Genomic DNA, 19,710 nt, shown 5'->3' with positions numbered 1-19,710 from the left:
AGTAATACAGCATGGAGCAGTTCTTAACTTTTAACTGGACTTTTAGAAAGAAAACATTGGTTTCCTTTTATTCTGAAATAAAGTTTCAGGTATCTTCTCGTTGCATCCCGGTTTGTTACTGAACAAATAATAACAGTTAAGATGGAAACTTTTGAAAATCCGAGAGATACAGTTTTAATTTATATTTGATGTTCTTTAGTGATTTAATAATGAATTGTAATTATAGTATATATTGTCGACAGTTGCGTGTTTATTTATTTATTTACTCATGTTGTTTATTCTTTGTATTCTATTGGATAAGTGGCATTTCTTTTTCTGAGCGCTTCGTTTTTCTATTTCTTCTGTTGTGGACCGAGTCTGTTTGACCCAACTGAGGCCTTTTTTTAAATATAATTCGTTATGTTCATAGAGAAGAACCGCCTATAGTTGTTATCAATAATGCCCTTTGGAAAAACCTGCTAATCGCATCTAAGATGTGAAGAACTTTTATAGACGCTTTTCAATTGAAGATGAATCAGCCAATCTCATACGGAAGCGGAGGTTTTTACCTTTTGGAAAACTCAGATTTTTCATATCTTTAAACAGAAAAACGGCCAGAGAATATGCTCTTTGACAAACATAGCAGACTATGTACATAGGATTAATTGGTTTATATGATACGTTTCTTGGCTCTGACAGGCCATGGAGCTTTACACACTAAGGTGAAAGTGGAAGTACAGTTACGAGAGCAACAATGCTTTCGGTATCACAGACAATGGGGTAACTCACCAACGTCCGAATTGGAGCAATGTGAATTACGATTCACGTTGTTCCATGAATCCATGAAATGCCTAGTGTGGTACGGAATAGATCGCCCGTTGTTTCTCAGAGACAAGTGCTGTTGTGTTTGGGAAGTGTTTCAGTGGTTGTGTGCTTCAATTCAAAAGATGTCACAATCATCACAGTTCTCAGGTTTTAATTCTTCATTGCAGAGGACCTTACCCCATTGCCCGTGCTATGCCTTTTTTATAGAATAGAATAGAAGATTTAAATCCGAATGATTTGAGAACTGAATCTAAAAGATTTTGAAGAATTTAAGAGTAAATTTAAAGAAAGTAAATTTAATTAGTTTTATTCTGATCTCGAAAAAAAATAAATTCCACAAATAAGAAATATTGAACTCATATTATGAATGTTGATAATATGCATTCAGTTTTTGCTAATATTTCTTTTAATTGCAAGAATGCATTCTCGAAAATTGATGTACTCTGTGTGTTCACATAAAAGTAGACTGCTAATTTATCAGCCGAACACCCTAGTAACGTTTTAATGATAGACAAATTTATACCAAATCGATACGATAGTGTTACTGCTATTATTTTTATCTCTTTTCTATTATATATATATATATATATATATATATATATATATATATATATATATATATATATATATATATATATATATATATATATATATATATATATATATATATTTATAAATTTTTCTGTATTTTATTTTTATTGCATATTTTCTAATAAACACAACCATACGTACTTTTATTATTATTATTATTATAACGTGACACCTCTAAGGAGTCCAGGGACTCATCGCTGTTTTTTTTTTTTTTTTTTTTTTAATTGGTCTGTTCTCCAAAATAACTGGTTTCAGAAGGAGTCATTCTCTGAAATCGCTGGTATTTTGTAACATAATGTATTAAGGATGTACATACGTACTATATCTTTTCACGTAATATATACGCAAATAGAACCTCTTATTGCAATGGGCACAGACCGCATAACTTGATATTCTTCTTAGACAAACTTATTTGATCATGTAAAAAGAGAGAGAATGTTACTACGTTCGGGACAGCCACGTATCTCCGGAGATCACTTAAGGGAGATGAAGAGAGTGAAAAATTATCAACGAAGAACATTACAAATACTAGTGAAGTTAAAGATAAAAGTCTGAAATGTTGGTTAATACAAATTTTGGCAAAAGCTAAAACTGAAAATTACAAAAAAGAAGTTTGAAAAAAGAAATAGATGCTGCGATCAGAGAAATGAAAACAGATAAATCCCCAGGTGGAGATGAATAAAATTCTGGTATTATGGAAGAGAAACAGCAGTGCATTATTTAATGCAGTTATTCAACCCAGTCATGAGAGAAATTCCTGATGACTGGAAATTGGGAAAAATAATTCCGTTACATAAAAAAGATGTATTGAGGAATGTGCATTCAGGATCAATAACATTAAGCCACGCATTTAAATTATTTATAAGAATTATAGACAGTAGAACTGAAGCAGCTTACGAGTAACGTTTAAGAGAAGAGCAATTGGATTTATGTCGGTCTATCATCGTCATCGCCATCACGAACCATGGGCTCACTGCTCGTTGATGTCTGATGCCTGTTTCACTATCTTCTTCCATCTTTCTTTGTCCAGTGCACAGTGTCGCAGTTTTTGTACACCCATTCCACACCAGTCTTTTATATCGTCTATCCATTCTCTGTATGGTCAACTTCTTCTGTTTAAACCATCCAAATTACCAAACATAAATGTCTTTATCTTCCGGTCCTCACTCATTCTACAGATGTGTCCAAATAATTGCAGCTTCCGTTTTATAATCTTCTGCATTAGATTCTGATGTTTATCCGAATCTGATGTTTATCTAATGCATCTATCTTCTGATAGAGCTCTTCATTGGTGATTTTCTGTACCCATCCTATTCTTAGAATCTTCCTGTAACAAGTTCTTTCAAATGCCAAAATTCTTTTTCTTGATTCCTTATTTATTACCCACGTTTCAGATCCGTACAGTACACCGCTGAAGATGCATATTTCCAGTACTCTTAGTTTTGTTTGCAGACTGATCACTTTACTTTTCCAAATGTTATCCATGGCCTTCAGATTTGTTCTTCCCTTTGCAATCCTGATCTTTATTTCTTTTTTACAGTCCAAGTCATATGTCAGTTTACTTCCCAAATATGTGAATTGTTCTACATTTTCTGTATCAGTTCCATCCACTTGTATCTTTTGTTTCATGTTATTCTCACCAAATACCATTGTCTTTGTTTTTTCCAAGTTCATAACAAGTCCAAATCTCTTCCCTTCCTCATTTAACAGTTTCAGTGTTTTTTGTACTCTTTCATCTTATTCAATAATAACAATGTTATCTGCAAATCTCAGATTGTTAATTCTCATTCCGTGTACAGATATTCCTTTGGCATCTTCCTTCAATTTGTCCATTGCTCTTTCTAAATGTACGATGAAAATGCTTGGTGATATTGGGTCTCCCTGTCTAGTACCTCTGCTTGTTTTAAACTATTTCCCCAAATCATTACCTATTCTAACTGCTGCAACTGCATTCAGATAAACATCTTTTAATATAGCTATTAGTTTTTATCAATTCTATAGATTCCAGAACTGCTAATGTCACTTTCTGGTCAATACTGTCAAATGCTTTCTGAAATCAACAAAGCAAGTATATATGTTTTTGTTTTTTCTCCTAGCTTTCTCTGCTATTAACCTCATTGTCAAAATCTGTTGAATTCTAGTTCTATCCTTCCTAAATCCTGCTTGCTCGTCTGCAAGGTATGCTTCCAATTGTGTTCTCAATCTTTCTGTCAATACGGTCATCATCACTTTACCAAGGTGGCTTATCAAGGCAATTGTTCTATAATTTTTACATTCTAGCTTATTTCCTTTCTTGTATAATGTTACTAATATTGATTTCACCCACTCCTCTGACATTTTCCCTTCTTTCCATACCATATTACATAGTTGGTGCATTTCTGTACCCATACTTTCACCACCATATTTAATCATTTCTCCAGTAATTTATCGTTACCAGGACTCTTGTTGTGTTTTAGACGTCCTATTGTCTGACGTACTTTTTCTACCTCTCCTCTTAAAATGTCCATATCATGCTCATTACCTGGTGGTGATATCTGCTTCAATTCTTCAGTCAGTTTCCCAACGTTATCTGAATCTAGTTTTTCTTCATATAACTCAAAACAGTTTCTTGTCCACCGCTGTACAATTTTTTCTTTATTCATTAATACTTTGCCTTTTTCATCTTTAATTGTGGCCTGTTTTGGTTGCCACTTTCTATTAATGGTTCTGATCATTTTGTATACCTCCCTTGTTTTATGCTCTCCATAGTACTGTTCCATATTGTTGCATTGGGCTTCTAACCATTTCATCTTATCCATTCTGACTGCTTTTTACACCTCATTACGGTCGGTCTATACCTTATTACAATTATCTGAATTAATATGGGGACAACACAGAAATATTTTGTTGCTTTATAGACCAAAGAGAAAGGTTTTGACTCAATGAGTAGAAATAAATTATCTGAACTTTTAAAAAGAGGATAAAAAATACTCAACGACACACTCCAGTAATGAAAAAAATACCACTGCAACAAAATTTGGAGCGGTTGAAACTTCTGAAATTCTAGTCGAAAGAGGGGGTCATGCAGGGATGTCCTCTCTCACCATATTTCTTTACCATAGGCCTGGGAGGAACTAGTAAAATAGTCCATGTCAGAAAACGTTCGGAATGGACTCTTTTCGGCAATATCCATAAATAGGCAAAAAATGCAAAACGTTTAGTAAAACCAAAACAAGTAATGCGTAGAAACAAAAGAACTTAACTTGGAAGTGGAAGGAAATGAACGGGAACAGGTTAAAAATGTAACTATTAAACACAAAATAAATTTGGGCTTTCTACTAGACCTCACTTTCAAGTATATGGCAAAATATATATCTCTCCAAAGTACTTAAAGTTTATAGCTCATTTATACTCACTACAGTTCGTTATGGTGCAGAGACTTGAGTTATCGAACAAAATGAAGACCAAAGATTGATAGGCTTTGAAAACTAGTGTTTGAGAGGAAAAATAAAATAGTACGGACTGAAATGAAAACCAATCAGAAAATAAGAGAAGAATTACACTACCATGCTCCAATGATAAAGGAATCAACGAAAAACAGTTACAATGATATTGACATGTACACAAAATGCCTGGTGAAATATTTCCTCAAATTCTCCAAAACACAAGAGCAGAGGGAAAGATACTGCCGGGAAGTCCTAAAAGAACATGATTAGAAAACATCAAGAGCATAAGTGGGTTGAACTCCTGCAGAAATTTACATAACTTGGCTGCAGATCAATTGGACCGGAATGCTCTTGTTCATGGTAGCTCCATCCTTCCGTATAAATTTAGAAACACGTTACCTAAACTTCAAACATATCGCACTTCATATTGGTCATTTCAAATAATATTTCGTTGGAAATTTCCGAAATAAGAAAAATTTTATACAGGAATCCAGAATTGCTGACATATTTTTAAAACCTGTCAATCATTGCCATCTTTGAACTATTGCTGAACATCATCATATGGTAAATTATTATTGAACATCTTCTATTAGCATGGGTTGGAACTAGACAACTGATTACTTCGCAGGAAGGCTGCTTAATTAATAATAATGACAAAAAACGACATTTATTGGACTTCTCTTTATTGAAAAGAATTCATCTAAGAATCATTCTAACTTTCCTGTATTATGTCCTAAATTATTTGTGCTTTAATAGCCACAGCTGGAATTAGTGACTGCAGTTCAACTTCTTTCTATTTAATTATCTCCGAACTTCGCGTACAGCTGTGTGGCGATTTATGTGCCATCCCCAGACTGGAATGCTTTTCTGCTCTACTTTGTGTTGTACTGCTCACTCATAAGAAACGCCTGCATAGTTTAGCTGTTTTCCCGTTCAGTTGATGAATATCCATCAGTCCGTGTAATTAAACGGTGCATTGTCACATACAATTTATACTTCCTTCAACTAACAGTCTTATCCAAAATATTTTCCTGAACGTAATAGAATACCCAAAATCTCTTATCGATCTATGCGCATTATTTTCGTTTTGCCGTAATATCATGAACGAAATTAATGCTATAGATCGATATGACTTTTAACCGCTTTTGTTGTTTGTTTGTTTCGCTAAATAGGGAATAAGGAATTAACTACAATGGTGTTCAGCAAATAATTCTTCAATGACTATAGTTTCCAGCTGTTCAATACACACACACACGCACACAAAAACATCGTGAGTGTCTAGTATCCAAAACAGGGCATTTAATTGATTGGGTTCTATTTTATTATTTTTATGTTACTGCCACTCATGAAGGAATTTAAACCTCTAGTACACTATTAGTCTAAGAGTTTTTCCTATTTTAATTTATATCTACATATTCCGTAATCCTTCTCTAGAGATTAAGTATGGAACATTAGCGGGAAGGGGGTTCCTGGAACGATTTCATCTTTAACCAAAAAGACAATCACAAACATCAATGCCCACGTCGGGATTCGAACCTCCAGCTTGTTGGTTGGAAAGCGGATACGTTAACGTTAACCACTCAGTCAGCCAGGCCGACTTGCTTTCGATCTCTAAAATGCAGCTTGCTCCTCTTTAATCTGATTTTCTATTTCTTTATTTATCATGCAAATAGGCAAGATCTTTTTAGGTTGGACATAATTTCTTTGTGTGTGTGTGTGTGTGTGTGTGTGTGTGTGTGTGTGTGTGTGTGGAAAGTTTTTTACCTTTGGTATAAAATATGTTAAAGATACCAAACTATTTTAAATATAAACCTGGTTTTTTACTCCATTTCCCAAGTAAGCAAACAGACAAGTAAGTCAAGTTTGCGGCTGCAAGTGTTGCAAGTCTAGCTGACCCTGCACGTAGTGCAAGTCCAAGGCAATTCGTGGTAAAGGTAGAATAAGCTCTGATCACTATTCTTAATAGTGATCAGACTTATAAGTATAAGCTCTGTATTACTTAAAACTTAGTATTTCTTAGCCTGGCTCCCACTGATGAGACCTCGATAAAGGTCGAAACCGGTCTGGGTAGTGGCCCCTTGCCTTTAATACAGAGCATCATACATCTCCTCCAGGAGATGTGCTTTGCATTAAGGGTAAATATTAAGAATAGTGATCAGAGCTTATTCTACCTTTACCACGAATTGCCTTGGACTTGCACTACGTGCAGGGTCAGCTAGACTTGCAACACTTGCAGGCGCAAACTTGACTGACTTGTCTGTTTGCTTACTTGAGTGACTTGTCTGTTTGCTGTTATTTTAAATATAAATTTTAAATATAAATCTTTTACTCCATTTCCCAAGTAAGCAAACAGACAAATAGGTCAAGTTTGCGCTTGCACGTAATGCAAGTCTAAAGTGACTCGTAAAGTAGTACAAGGCTAGGCAACTTGTAGTAAAGTTGGAATAAGCTCTGATCACTATTCTTAATATTTACCTTTAATGCAAAGCCCATCTTCTGGAGGAGATGTATGATGCTATGCATTAAAGGTAAGGGGCCACTACCCAGACCGGTTTCGACCTTTATTGAGGTCTCATCAGTGGAAGCCAGGCTAGAAATACCAAGCTTAAGAAATACAGAGCTTATAAGTATTTTACCAAAACAGGTTACCAAAAGGCGCTTTGACCTTATTAAATAAAAATCTCAGGATGAGAGATAGATGTAGAAAGTTTTTTTACCTTGGGTATAAAATATGTTAAAGATACCAAGCTATTTTAAACCTGGCTTTTACTCCATTTCCCAAGTAAGCAAACAGACAAATAAGTCAAGTTTGCGCCTGCACGTAATGCAAGTCTAAGTGACCCGTAAAGTAGTACAGGTCTAGGCAACTCGTGGTAAAGTTGGAATAAGCTCTGATCACTGTTCTTAATATTTACCCTTAATGCAAAGCACATCTCCTTGAGGAGATGTATGATGCTATGCATTAAAGGCAAGGGGACCACTACCCAGACCGGTTTCGACCTTTGGTGTGTGTGTGTGTGTGTGTGTGTGTGTGTGTGAGAGAGAGAGAGAGAGAGAGAGAGAGAGAGAGAGAGAGAGAGAGAGAGAGAGAGAGAGAGAGAGAGAGAGAGAGAGCAGAGGTAATACACCGGTCTCGTTGCTTTACTGGTTTATGCCGTAAATTCAAAATAGCCATAACCGGCCTCCGGTTCTCGATCTCTGCTATAATCGGGAACTGGAGTCAGACCTACCGGCCCTTTCTTCCGCTGTAATATAGCTTAATGGAAGTTTCTGTTACGTTACACTGGCACTGCACAGTTTGATATAAGTACTGGTTAGAATTACTTCCAAAACAAGTAAGGATACGAGGTTAGTATATTACGTATGTAAGTTGCGCATGTTCTTTGACCTGATCATCTATTTTGCAGGAAAAAAAAAAGAAAAAACCCTCTTTCACCCCTACGAGATCAGCTAATTCACCCACATTTGAAAATTTCTTACAGAGATTCCTTGCCTATCTTTTACAAAGAAAAGACGGACACATACACGGAATCAAGCAAGGGAGGTATTATCTTTGGCCTCTGTTGGTTGTAGATAAAACTTAAACCAAAGTTTGATGTGCTAGGTATCATATCTTCTCTATTTAGAGACACAGCCTCCGTAGTGTAACATTTTCTCATTTTTCAAAACATGTAAGGGCATTCTGAATACAGAATTTATGTGCCATCACATGTTATTCGGTGTGGCATAGGCTCACACTGTACGTTATATTTTGAACTGAAATGAGATTCATGACTAATCTGTTTCCATAAAGGATTATCGTTTTATACATACTTGCCATTATTTAGATTAGTACTACCCTTACTAATTTACATTTCGATTGGTACTGCCCGTAGGAGTCATTAATTTTCATAAGGTATAATTTTCACTGTATAGCACTCAGTATAGGTTTAAGTGAAAATCCTGTTGTTGCATCAGCAAGAGTATTTTCAAAACTGCATTTGATAACAAATTTTGAGATATAAACTGTATTTGATTTCGAGATTATTTATTTCAATATGTATACATAGTGATTATTTAAAATAAATTTAATATATTTAGGTATTTTCAATTAAACCGATCTTTTTTAGTCACATTTCATTCGTTAACGTTAACGCAATCCGTTATAGTATCTAACAAGTGCATACGTGTGAGATTGTCACATACAGAAACGGAAAGGCTTTAATTAGTACCATAAATGAATGACAGAGAGTCCTGCTCCCTATATTTGCCTTGTCGGATATCACATACCCACGCTAAACGATGACGACAAAGAACATTTGGAATTTTGACTGCTGTGCTGTGTTTTTGTATATTAACAGACTAGCAAGTTTTGTAAATGAATATACAGTATTTGCATATTAATGCATTCTTTTACAGATAATTTTAAGCAAGAATTTTAGGATTTTAAAAAAGTTTCCAGAAACGTTATCAGTGGGAAACAATACTTCATAATAAAATGGATCCGAGATTTGTAGAGAATAAGTACCTTTACACTTTTCGTCTTTTCGAAGACATTGTCTGTTGATGCTATTAAAGAAATGTAGTTCTTTTTTTTTTTCCCTTCAGCCGCTCCAGCTTTTGGACTTTGGTGTAGTCCAGTATTCTGGCTATACAATAACAGGAAATAAATCGAAACACGCTTAGACCTTGCAATTTAGAGTACACTTTTGTTTTAGGTTAAGAAATTATCTTTTGTCATTTTGCCAATGAAATTGGTGAAAGATAAAAGAGAAAGTTTTATGGTATGGTGAAATAGTAATATCGAAATATCATCATCTTCAGTAGATCATAATGCAGAGTTTCATAATCAAAAGATGAATTTTCTTCGCTTTGGTTTGTATCCACTTGTCTGTATAATATTCTGTACAAAACAAATCGATTTCGTTATCTCATGAATGTAAACACAAGAGTGGAGAACGCAAAGTCAAAACTTTGCACCGAATTACTTTTGGCTTATATGGCTCATTAATGAAAAGACAGATGATTTTCAGAAGTCCCTCGCAAGAGCATTCGCAAATTGAATGCCTGAATGAATTCGAAGACATACAGTGCTTTTTTTGTGCCCCATCTGCTTTCGTGCCTACCCCTATACCGTTTCCATTTGAAGGTCTACAGAATATATTTAGAAGTAGTCAGTCTAATGTTGTCATCACCATCATCATCGTCGAAGAATCAGAGCAATTGACTGTTGCACGAGCATTCGTTTAACCTAGTTAAACCCACCTGGAATTCAAGCTGTCATTTAGATTTACATATTTAGATATTGTTGTTTCTGATTTTCTTACAGAGCAGTCTATTGTCTTTAACAAAGGTTATCTTTCATATAATTAATGAAGCAATGGAATTGGGTTGCAAAAATCGATATTCGAATGACATCTCAAAGACTATCCTGACAGAGATTGCTGCCAAATAAATAATTAATTTCATACTTTCCTCTTAGAGAGTTCATTGCTTAAATCAAATTACCCCTGAGAATGCGTTTATCACACTTTACATGTGCATTGCCAATCAAGCGATATCGCGTGATGCGAGTTCTCACCTAACGACCGATCACGCGTTATCGCGAGGACGTCGCTAACTAAATAAAATAATAAAAAAATTTGGCCAACACACGAAATTCCAATTTTCAGCTTGGCAATGAAAGTGTTAAAGAATAAATTGTATGTGTTGCTAAGTAAAGTTATCCACTCTGCTAAGTCCTAACAACGTCTATTAGCGTATACTATATACACTACGAAGTTTCTCGTTATTAATAAGTTTAAGGGGAAACTTTAAAAAAGTCCAGAAAAATTTTTTCTGGAAATGCAAATTGCTGAAATGCTTATTCAAATTATGTTTTCTAGAAAGTACTTTATATCTTCAGTGTCTCATGCAAATAAAGTTATTGATTATATGGAACGGTTTAGGTTAATGTTATAAAGCTTGAAGACTGCTCTCTCTTTTTTACATTATGAGGAGAGGTCACTACCCAGACCGGTTTCGACCTTTATTGAGATCTCGTCAGTGAGTAGGTAGACCTGGATAATACCAAGGTTTAAGTGAACTGAACTTACATATACCCTTACTATACGAATTGCCAGACAGGTGTACCCATGTATTGGTACACCTGTCTGGCAAACACTGTTCTCTATTTTTATAAGAAAAAAGGATATTCACTCCGAGCAAAACCGCAGCGTCATCTGCAGGTCAAGCAGCGAATTATCACTCAATTTTCTATTTATGTGAATAATTTACTTTACTCCAGATAAGAGAATGTCATCTATGAGTTAAGCGTTGAACTTCCAGACATTTTCCTTTTTAAGTAAGTGAAAAAAAAATATTAAAAAAATCAGATGATGATCAATGACAAGGAGGTAACGAACGTTAGCAAACAGGAAGCGTATCACTCCAAACTGAATGTTTGGAGTGATAATGGAGTTGTAATGCAGACTATATGAAAATATTGATATTAACCTTCGAATTAATTTTTTCGAATTTTTAATAATTTCTTTATTTTTAAGAATGATTATCCAGTTTCAGAAAAATAGCCAAAAGTTCGATCACGATTTTCTTGAAGCGAAATAATAACGTAATTAATATATTAGACCTACCTGGTGTTAGATAACCTTCATCTTCTGGTGAAACGCTAAAGCCATATTTATTTATTTATTTATTTATTTTTTCATTGGGGGCCTGAAGTTGCTGTTGCCTTTTTTTTTTGTGTTTTGACCAAATCTCAATTCTCTGCCACAACAGCCATAGGCCATCTCAAACTGTCCAAACTATTCAACCTCTATGATTTCCACCACAAGAGTGGTACCCGTGCTTTTATGTGATTCTTGCCAGAGGATATCTAATCTTGATTTTCTCTTTCTAACATTCTGTGGCTCAAGATTTCCTTGCCGCATTATGTATAGTTCATTTGCTGTCTCTGCAGTTTCCCTCCAGTTCTGAAAATCATTCTGACCTCTTTCATTTCTTATCCTTGAAGCTTGATTTCCAACAATGTAAATTCCCTAGTAGTGAAGTCTTCCTTGGTGACTTTAATGTGTACAATTTTAGCTGGTTCGCTTTTTACAATTTTACTGACCAAGTTGGAAGAGAAGCGGAAGTATTTGCTACTAGCAATGACTTAAAGTAAATCGTTCATCTTCGACCAAACTTCCTGACAATGCTCTCTACTCATAAAACATTGTGGATCTTTTCTTAACTAGTTCTCTTTCCAGATGCACTGTTGAAGTGATCACTCCTCTAGGTAATTCGGATCAATCACAATGCCATCCAAGTTTCATCTCTAGTGCATAGTGCAATGCCCTTCACTCCGTCACAACTTCATGTACTTTGGTATTACAACAATGCCAAAAAATCTCCAAGACTTTAACTAATTCCACCTTTCCTTGGTCAGACTGCTATTTCCGTTCACCAGATCAAGACACTTGTTGTGATCGTGTTAAAGAATTATCCAGGTCAATAAGAGCTTTCATACCCTTCTGTCCAAAATTCCCATCCCATATTCAATCCATTTTCCAAAGAATATACCAGGATGGTTTAAGAAAATAAACAACTTCAGTACAGGCTATGATTGAAACTTCAGTTTTTAGTCACAGCCTACACTGAGGCCAACAAAATTACCATCAACAGGCCAGCTATATCTGACTTTCAAAGGGCTAAATATAGAAATTTTCCCCTGTGCCATTGACACTCATGCCTTCTGCACCCTCGCAAAAAGGCGTTAAGTACAACTTTTAACCTCTGTGCTTTCACCCCTTTCCTTCCCACATGATAGTATTCAGCATCATCTAGAGGTTAAACTGATCTCATAGGCATCAATCATCACCACCTTTACCTAGAACCTTGCCTCGTATGCCTGTTGTGACCTTCTGCTAGAAAGACATAAGAAAAATGTTGAACAACTTCGATTCCAAAACGGCTTCTGGTACTGACGGAATCCCACCAGTTATACTCAAGTGATGTGTTCCTGAACTACCACACCTGTTCTTTATCATCTATACAATATAGTGCAGTATACTCAGCTGGCATATCCACCCTACAGGTTAGAAGCAAGCCTATGTACAGTAAATTTTAAAAAAAATTTGATATTTTTAAAAACAAAAAGCTATTTCTACTACCGTCCTATTGCTCTCACCTCAGTTTTATATAGTATCGGAGACAGTAATCAATAGTCAACTACTTGCCAGTCAAGATTCACAGTAGATCTTGTCCACATCAACCACCTCTGGACATGTGCCATGGAAAGGTTTGAAAAAATCTGCTATTGCACCTGACATTTTCAAGGCATTTTATGGAGTTTGGCATCGAGGGCTTTTCAGCAAATTGCCATTTTATATTCTGCCTTCCTTCATTTGTAATTATATTGTCAAATTTCTCTCAGGTTGTTCACTACGTGTAATGGTGGTGAGTGTTCCCAGGACTTGTTATTTCAGTGGCCCTATTCCTTCATATACATAAACGACCTGCTGTCATCAGACTCTCTTCGTAGTTTTGCTTATTTTGCTTATTTTTGCTCATCCTACACGTGCCACACACACACACCCTGCAGTACACAAGCATCTTTCAAGCAAGATCATCCCCAAGAACTGTCCTTAAACACTTATCTTCACACAATCCTTCAATGTTTCCAAAATACCGTTTTTTTTTACAAAACAGACCTCAGTTCTCTCCTTATCCTCGCCAATTTCAACTTAACATTCAAGACCTCCCTCTTCTAGTACTAACTCTTACTCCTAGTCCTTTTTCTCTAAAGATGTTACGTGAGCGAAAAAGGATTATATAGTTATTTACTATATATTTATTATACAGTATTGATAACTGTATTTTAACTATATCATAACTATATTTATTATATAGTTATTTACTCTGTACACATCCCAAATTCGCTGAACCTTGGAATACTGCTCTCAAATTAAGGGTGGTGCACGTAAAAGCTCTAGAAAAATTCTTGATGCCGTGCAAAAGAGAACAGTTTAAATGATCGACGACCTCTCTCTCTCTCTCTCTCTCACGGACTCGTTCATTTAAGCCACGGTCCCACAGGCAGTCAGTTTCCGCGTTGTCTCTTCTGTAGATATTTCCATGTGCGTTCTTTAGCAACTAGCAGCCATTATGCCCCTCCCCACCTGTATTAAACCCAGTAGCATGAGCAACAGCTGCAGCTCCTTTTGCAGTTGAGCTGCTGACTCACCGAACCTTCTCCTACCAATCATTTTTCATTCCCTCTACCTCATTTCTGTGGAACAGCCTTCCACATGAAGTATTCCCAAGGACTACAACCTGCAGCTTTTCAAGAAGAATATCAAGATAATCTTGCTCTTTACTCATCTTACACGCGGCATTTCTTTGCTATAGGCTTTGGCTGCTTCTCGGGAGTGGGAATGGTATTAAATAATTAGATGCAAATAACTAGTTCGAAATTGGAAAAAGGAACCTGATTACTCTCATTATTATGTGTTAGACAGAGATTGTCTTCTTACAATAGTAAATAAATTTGATCGCATTTGCAATTAGGAAAAGTCATTAGGTTACTTTGGCCAAATGCGCTATTTCCGTAAACAATAGTCTTCATAATTATAACTCACTAACTTAGATACTTCATTAATAAATCAACAGTACACTTCTTAGCAATGTAAAATGATGCTTTCTTTATCTTGTAAAAATAAATATTCGTCTATTTTTGTAGATAAAATTTATAGAGGCCACATGCCCAATCTACGTGAAGAACAAAATATATTCGAACTGATTGCACTTTTTCCAGTCATGTTTGAAGCATTTTCCCGTTGTTTTTACAGTCATAAAGTACGACACAAGTTTATTCCTGCACAGAAAAGGTGAAATCTTATTCGCCTTTCCTGTGCAGGAATTTTTTTTTTTTTTACGATTTTCGATATATTTGGTGATTATAAAATAACGTCAAGCGTTCAGAGCCCTCTAGCGAGTAACGTATTGGACGAAACATACCAATATTCGGTAGACGTACACAGTGGAACATGGGGATTCGATTTAACGAAAAAAATAGTACCAAAAGTCGCCAACAGGGGAAATTTTGGCGCTGCCAATTTAATTTTAGTAGGTGTGACTAATGAATGACTAAATGGCAAATGAGAGACAGCACACATCAATTTCATGATGTTTATTGTTAATTACAAATGGGGTTCAATATGACCACCATTCTGATTCCAGGAACTGCATACGGTGCATGACATTTTCCACAGTAACTCGCAACATATCGGAATTGATTTGGCTCACGTGTAACGTTATTCGATCTTTCAAAGTTAGAATATCGGGTACATGTCCTTGATACACAATGCTTTTAAGAAATCCCCACAGCCAAAAGTCACAAGGATTGAGATCAGGCGATCTCGGTGGCCATGGCGTGGGAATGCACGACTAATGATTCTTCTGTCACGAAATGTTGTCGCAAAACACGCTGTACCTGAAGTGCAATGTGGGGTGGTGCACCATCCTGCATGAAGATGGTCGAATCGAGACATCCTTTTTGCTACAGTTGTGGAACCACAAAGTTCTGTAGCAAATTGGCATACCTGTTAGCATTGACGGAACAGGTCACTGGTCCATTTTGGCGATTTTCCTCGTAAAAGTATGGACCGATGATAAAAGATGCCGTAAATCTGCACCACACTGTGATTTTGGGCGAGTGGATAGGCATCTGCAGATACACGTGCGAGTTACAGCCCAAATGCGACAGTTGCGTGTGTTAATATCGCCGTTCAAATAAAATTGCACTTCATCACTCCATAAAATTTGCTACGGCCATGCATCATCCACTTCCATGCGCGCTAAGAATCTCAAAAATAAGTCGATTCGTGTGGTCGCATCACCAGGGTGCAATTCTTGAACATGACTGATTTTATAGGGGTAAAACTTCAAAATCTGATGTAGGATTTTCCACGCCGTTGTGTATGCGATATCCGTTTGCTGGGATATTGCTCGTGCACTGCTGATACCCTGCACATTCGTCATCTCCTGTTCCACAATAGCAGTTGCAACTTGTTCAACTTGTTGGTGATTGATTGGTTTGCGTCCCCTGCCTACCTGCACTGCTAGAGTTCCAGTAGTTTCAAATCGCCGAATTCTAAGGTGAGAGGCATCGAAAACCAGTTGGTCTACGATGATAAGAAATCTCACAGGCTTTCCTTTTATTGCATGATCGCTCACAAGAAACGCGATAATGCAAATTAATGCATTTTACTCGGTAAACAGCACCAAAATTTCCCTTGTTGGCGACTTTTGGTACTATTTTTTCCCATTGAATCGAATCCCCATGTTCCACTGTGTATGTCTACCGAATATTGACGTGTTTCGTCCAATACACTACTTGCTAGAGGGCTTTGAACACTTGACGTTATTTTATAATCACCCGGTATATAGGTTTAGTATACTATTTAAATAAAAAAAAATATTTTAACATTACCACTTCTTTAGTGAACTAATTCAACGAATTTCTTAGTTAATTTCTAGATTCAGAAACGTATAGAGAGTTTGGAGAAATGGGCGACCATGAATAAAATAAAGCACTTGAATGGCGGGAGATTGGAGAGTTAGTTAAAATTTAAAAGTCAAAGGTTAGTTAAAAAGATATTCTCCACTGCAGAATATCCATGTGTGCATATCTTCGTATAAACATGGATATTTTCAAACATTAAAGGATGAGACTGTATATACCCTGTTCGTGCAGAAGAAATAGTGTCCTTGAACTGTATTCAATTAATTATGTTGTCACAGCCACTCTTTTGCTTATCGCATCGTTACTGATGGCATTTACCACTGAGATGGAGAATAGGGTGACTAATCGCATAACAGCGACGCTTCAATGTTGTCTGCTATTGTTTTTATCCACCATTTCGACTGTGTTAACAGAGTCAAGCATTAACGGAAAGCTGCTACATGTTTATCTTTCGCTGTTTCTGCTTTATATGTGTACGATAGTAAAACGTAATATATCTTAAAGGTTAAATAAAAAAACATTTCAGTTTCCTAGTTCTATACAAAAAAAAGAAAGAAAAGAAAAACACTCAAAATGACATTCTGTAAAATCACACACACACACACACACACACACACACACACACACACACACACACACACACACACACACACACACACACACACACACACACAAACAAGCCTAAGATAATATTGGTATAGAATTGAGATTGCAGTTAACAGAAGAGCAAAATAGAGTGATGCAGTAATTGGAGTGCAGTCGCGAGGAAATAACATCCAAAATTCAAACATACCTATCAATACAGTAGGAAACAGCTGACTCGAAGAACAAACATCCAGGAAAGGAGAAAAAGAATGAAACCAGACAGAGCAAAACTGATATTGGGAATCGAAATATTGGTTCTGAAACATTACGCTAATACAGATAATAACAAAGCGGATAAGAATTGGAGGAATAACTATGCAAGTGCAAATAAAAATCAGCTCAGGTGGAATGTAACATATGTGAAAAAGAAAAGCATGAAAAGGGATTAAAGATTTGAAAGTGAAGAAACCCGAAGAATGGAAGCATGACACACTATATTGTCATTATTGGTTTTGTGCAGAAGAGTAGAATGGAGTAATATGAATAGCGGATAGATCATGGATCAAATTAGCCAGATGAACACAGTAAAAATTGAACTTTTCACTAACAAGAGATTGATATTCGCTAATTTTCTAACATCGATAATCTCAGTTTTGCTGGACTTGTATCATCATCATCATCATCATTACACATGGGCACCTCCATGGAGTCCGTAGGCACATCGCAGGAAGCCCATTTCAAAAACATTAATTATCAATGTTCGTATAATACCTGTCATATTTTGCATTGAAATCATTCACCTACAAAGCACACACAACCGACTTTGGCATTCTATTCCACTCATTCACTACTCTCCAAGCAAAAAATCTAGTCCTCACTCCTCACTAACCATGCTCTTATTCAATTCACATGGCTGATCTCTAGTTTTCCTCCCATTATTCATGTACTGAAATATTTCCTCCACGTCAATCCTATAACACCTCCCCCCAAGCAACTCATATGTCCGGGTCATATCTCTGTCTCTTTATCCGCCGACTAACCAGCCTCTGTAACTCACAAATCCTCAATCTTTCATTATATGGAGCATCACACAGTATTATGATGGTACTTTCACGCCTTTATAGCCCTCAACCAGCCAAGTGTTCCTGGCTTTCCTAACCTTGGTTTATTAGAATCATATTGTTAGTCTTATGTTTGTTGGATGAATCCTAGTTTCCAGGAGGAAACTCTCATCCTTCGTATGAGACCGGCTAGCTCACCTTCGGTTGACAAGCCCTTATAAAAATTCTTCGTGCCCTAGATGACATTTTTACCTATATCTTTAATATCCTATCACGGGATCAAGTTTCAGTTATTTATACCAGTTGTCAACTCCGTTTAACTAAATACTTTCTAAGCAAAAAGCATATTTCTTTTTAGGCTAAATTTGTAATTGAAGCTTGTGATAATTTCTGAGATTCAAACTCTGTGATGACTCATCAGTATTTGTATCGCATGGCTTTTATTAATTGCATAACGCATAAGATAATCACAGATTTCTATTTGCCATTGTATAATTTAATCGATCCTTAGGTATTTATTTGAGCACTTAGATTGTATTACCCATCGTTCCTCACTGTTTACTCTTGTAATCTAATTTTCTCAGCTTGATCACCCTAATTAGGCGAACGCTTAGGTGTAATTTGTACATGTAAAAATTATACTGATACTCCATTTTTGAATACTGCGCACCAATGAAAAACCACGCGGAACAGCGCACTATAAAGGCAATATACGCATGAAAAATGATTAGATCTGTGTATTAGACTAGAAATGGTTATCACAGGCAGACCACACGCCCTTAGCCTTATGTGCCACGGAGCACGAAGAGGATAAGTAAGTAAGTAAGACCACACGACGGAAAGGTGATAGGAATGGAACACATCAAATGAATGAACTTCTGTCTATCAGGCATCAGTGGATTCGCTGAATTCCGAAAGCATACATACTGAACTCGGAAGCGTTGTACGTGTATAAACCAAACATCATTCCCAAAGAACGCTGTGATTCGACAGTACAAAGTTGGAATACAGCGTGAAATAGAATGAAGAATCACTCTTGAAGAAGCACTCTTAAAAATTTGTTAAAAAACTCTTGCAAAATTTGTTTGTTTGGGGATGGGTTTTGGCTTATACGCGTACAACCCACCCTTCCGAGTTCTGTATGTATGTTTTTGGTATAATAGCTCTTAATTTACTGCGAACTATAGCTTTCAATGAGCTATTCATCCCAACCCGGACAGGTAGATCTCGGATATTGTGGCACATTCCAGATCGACGACATTATTCGCGTTTATAGGCTAATGAATGAAGATGTGATATGGTTCTTTGCGTTCGGCATTTTGTATTTGTGCTCTTACGCAGACTAGTAAGCTGCTTCTGGCTACGAAGATAATCTTTAAGATGTTTAAGGAAATCGCTTGCGTCTCCACCGATAATGAAATATGCTTGTTCCGATCATGATTTAAAAGATCAGTTCCCGAGTACCCAAGGTGCTCATATTAGGTGATGTTTATTTTAAATACGAGTAGAAGAGTATTAGTGAGAAGTTTGTGCTTCGCTCTCAGCGTGACATGTCGGGAAAAGGTTGGTTTGGAAATATTTTATAGTATTTAATGCACATCGCACTCAATCAAATATAGTAATTTTCTGTTTACAGTTCTAACAGAGTTTAAAACTTTGATCCAAATATAGGATGGAATAAATCCCTGAAGTTTTAACACGTTTCTTGAGACTAACTAATATCATATTGAAATAACTACAGCCAAAAAACCTCACAAAGATT

The sequence above is a fragment of the Typopeltis vanoorti genome, chromosome 10 (assembly GCF_054136105.1).
Source record: "Typopeltis vanoorti isolate ZY-2024b chromosome 10, IOZ_Tvanoo_1.0, whole genome shotgun sequence".
NCBI lineage: Eukaryota > Metazoa > Arthropoda > Arachnida > Uropygi > Thelyphonidae > Typopeltis > Typopeltis vanoorti.
The sequence above is the reverse complement of the archived record's forward strand: the minus strand, read 5'-3'. Positions refer to the sequence as shown.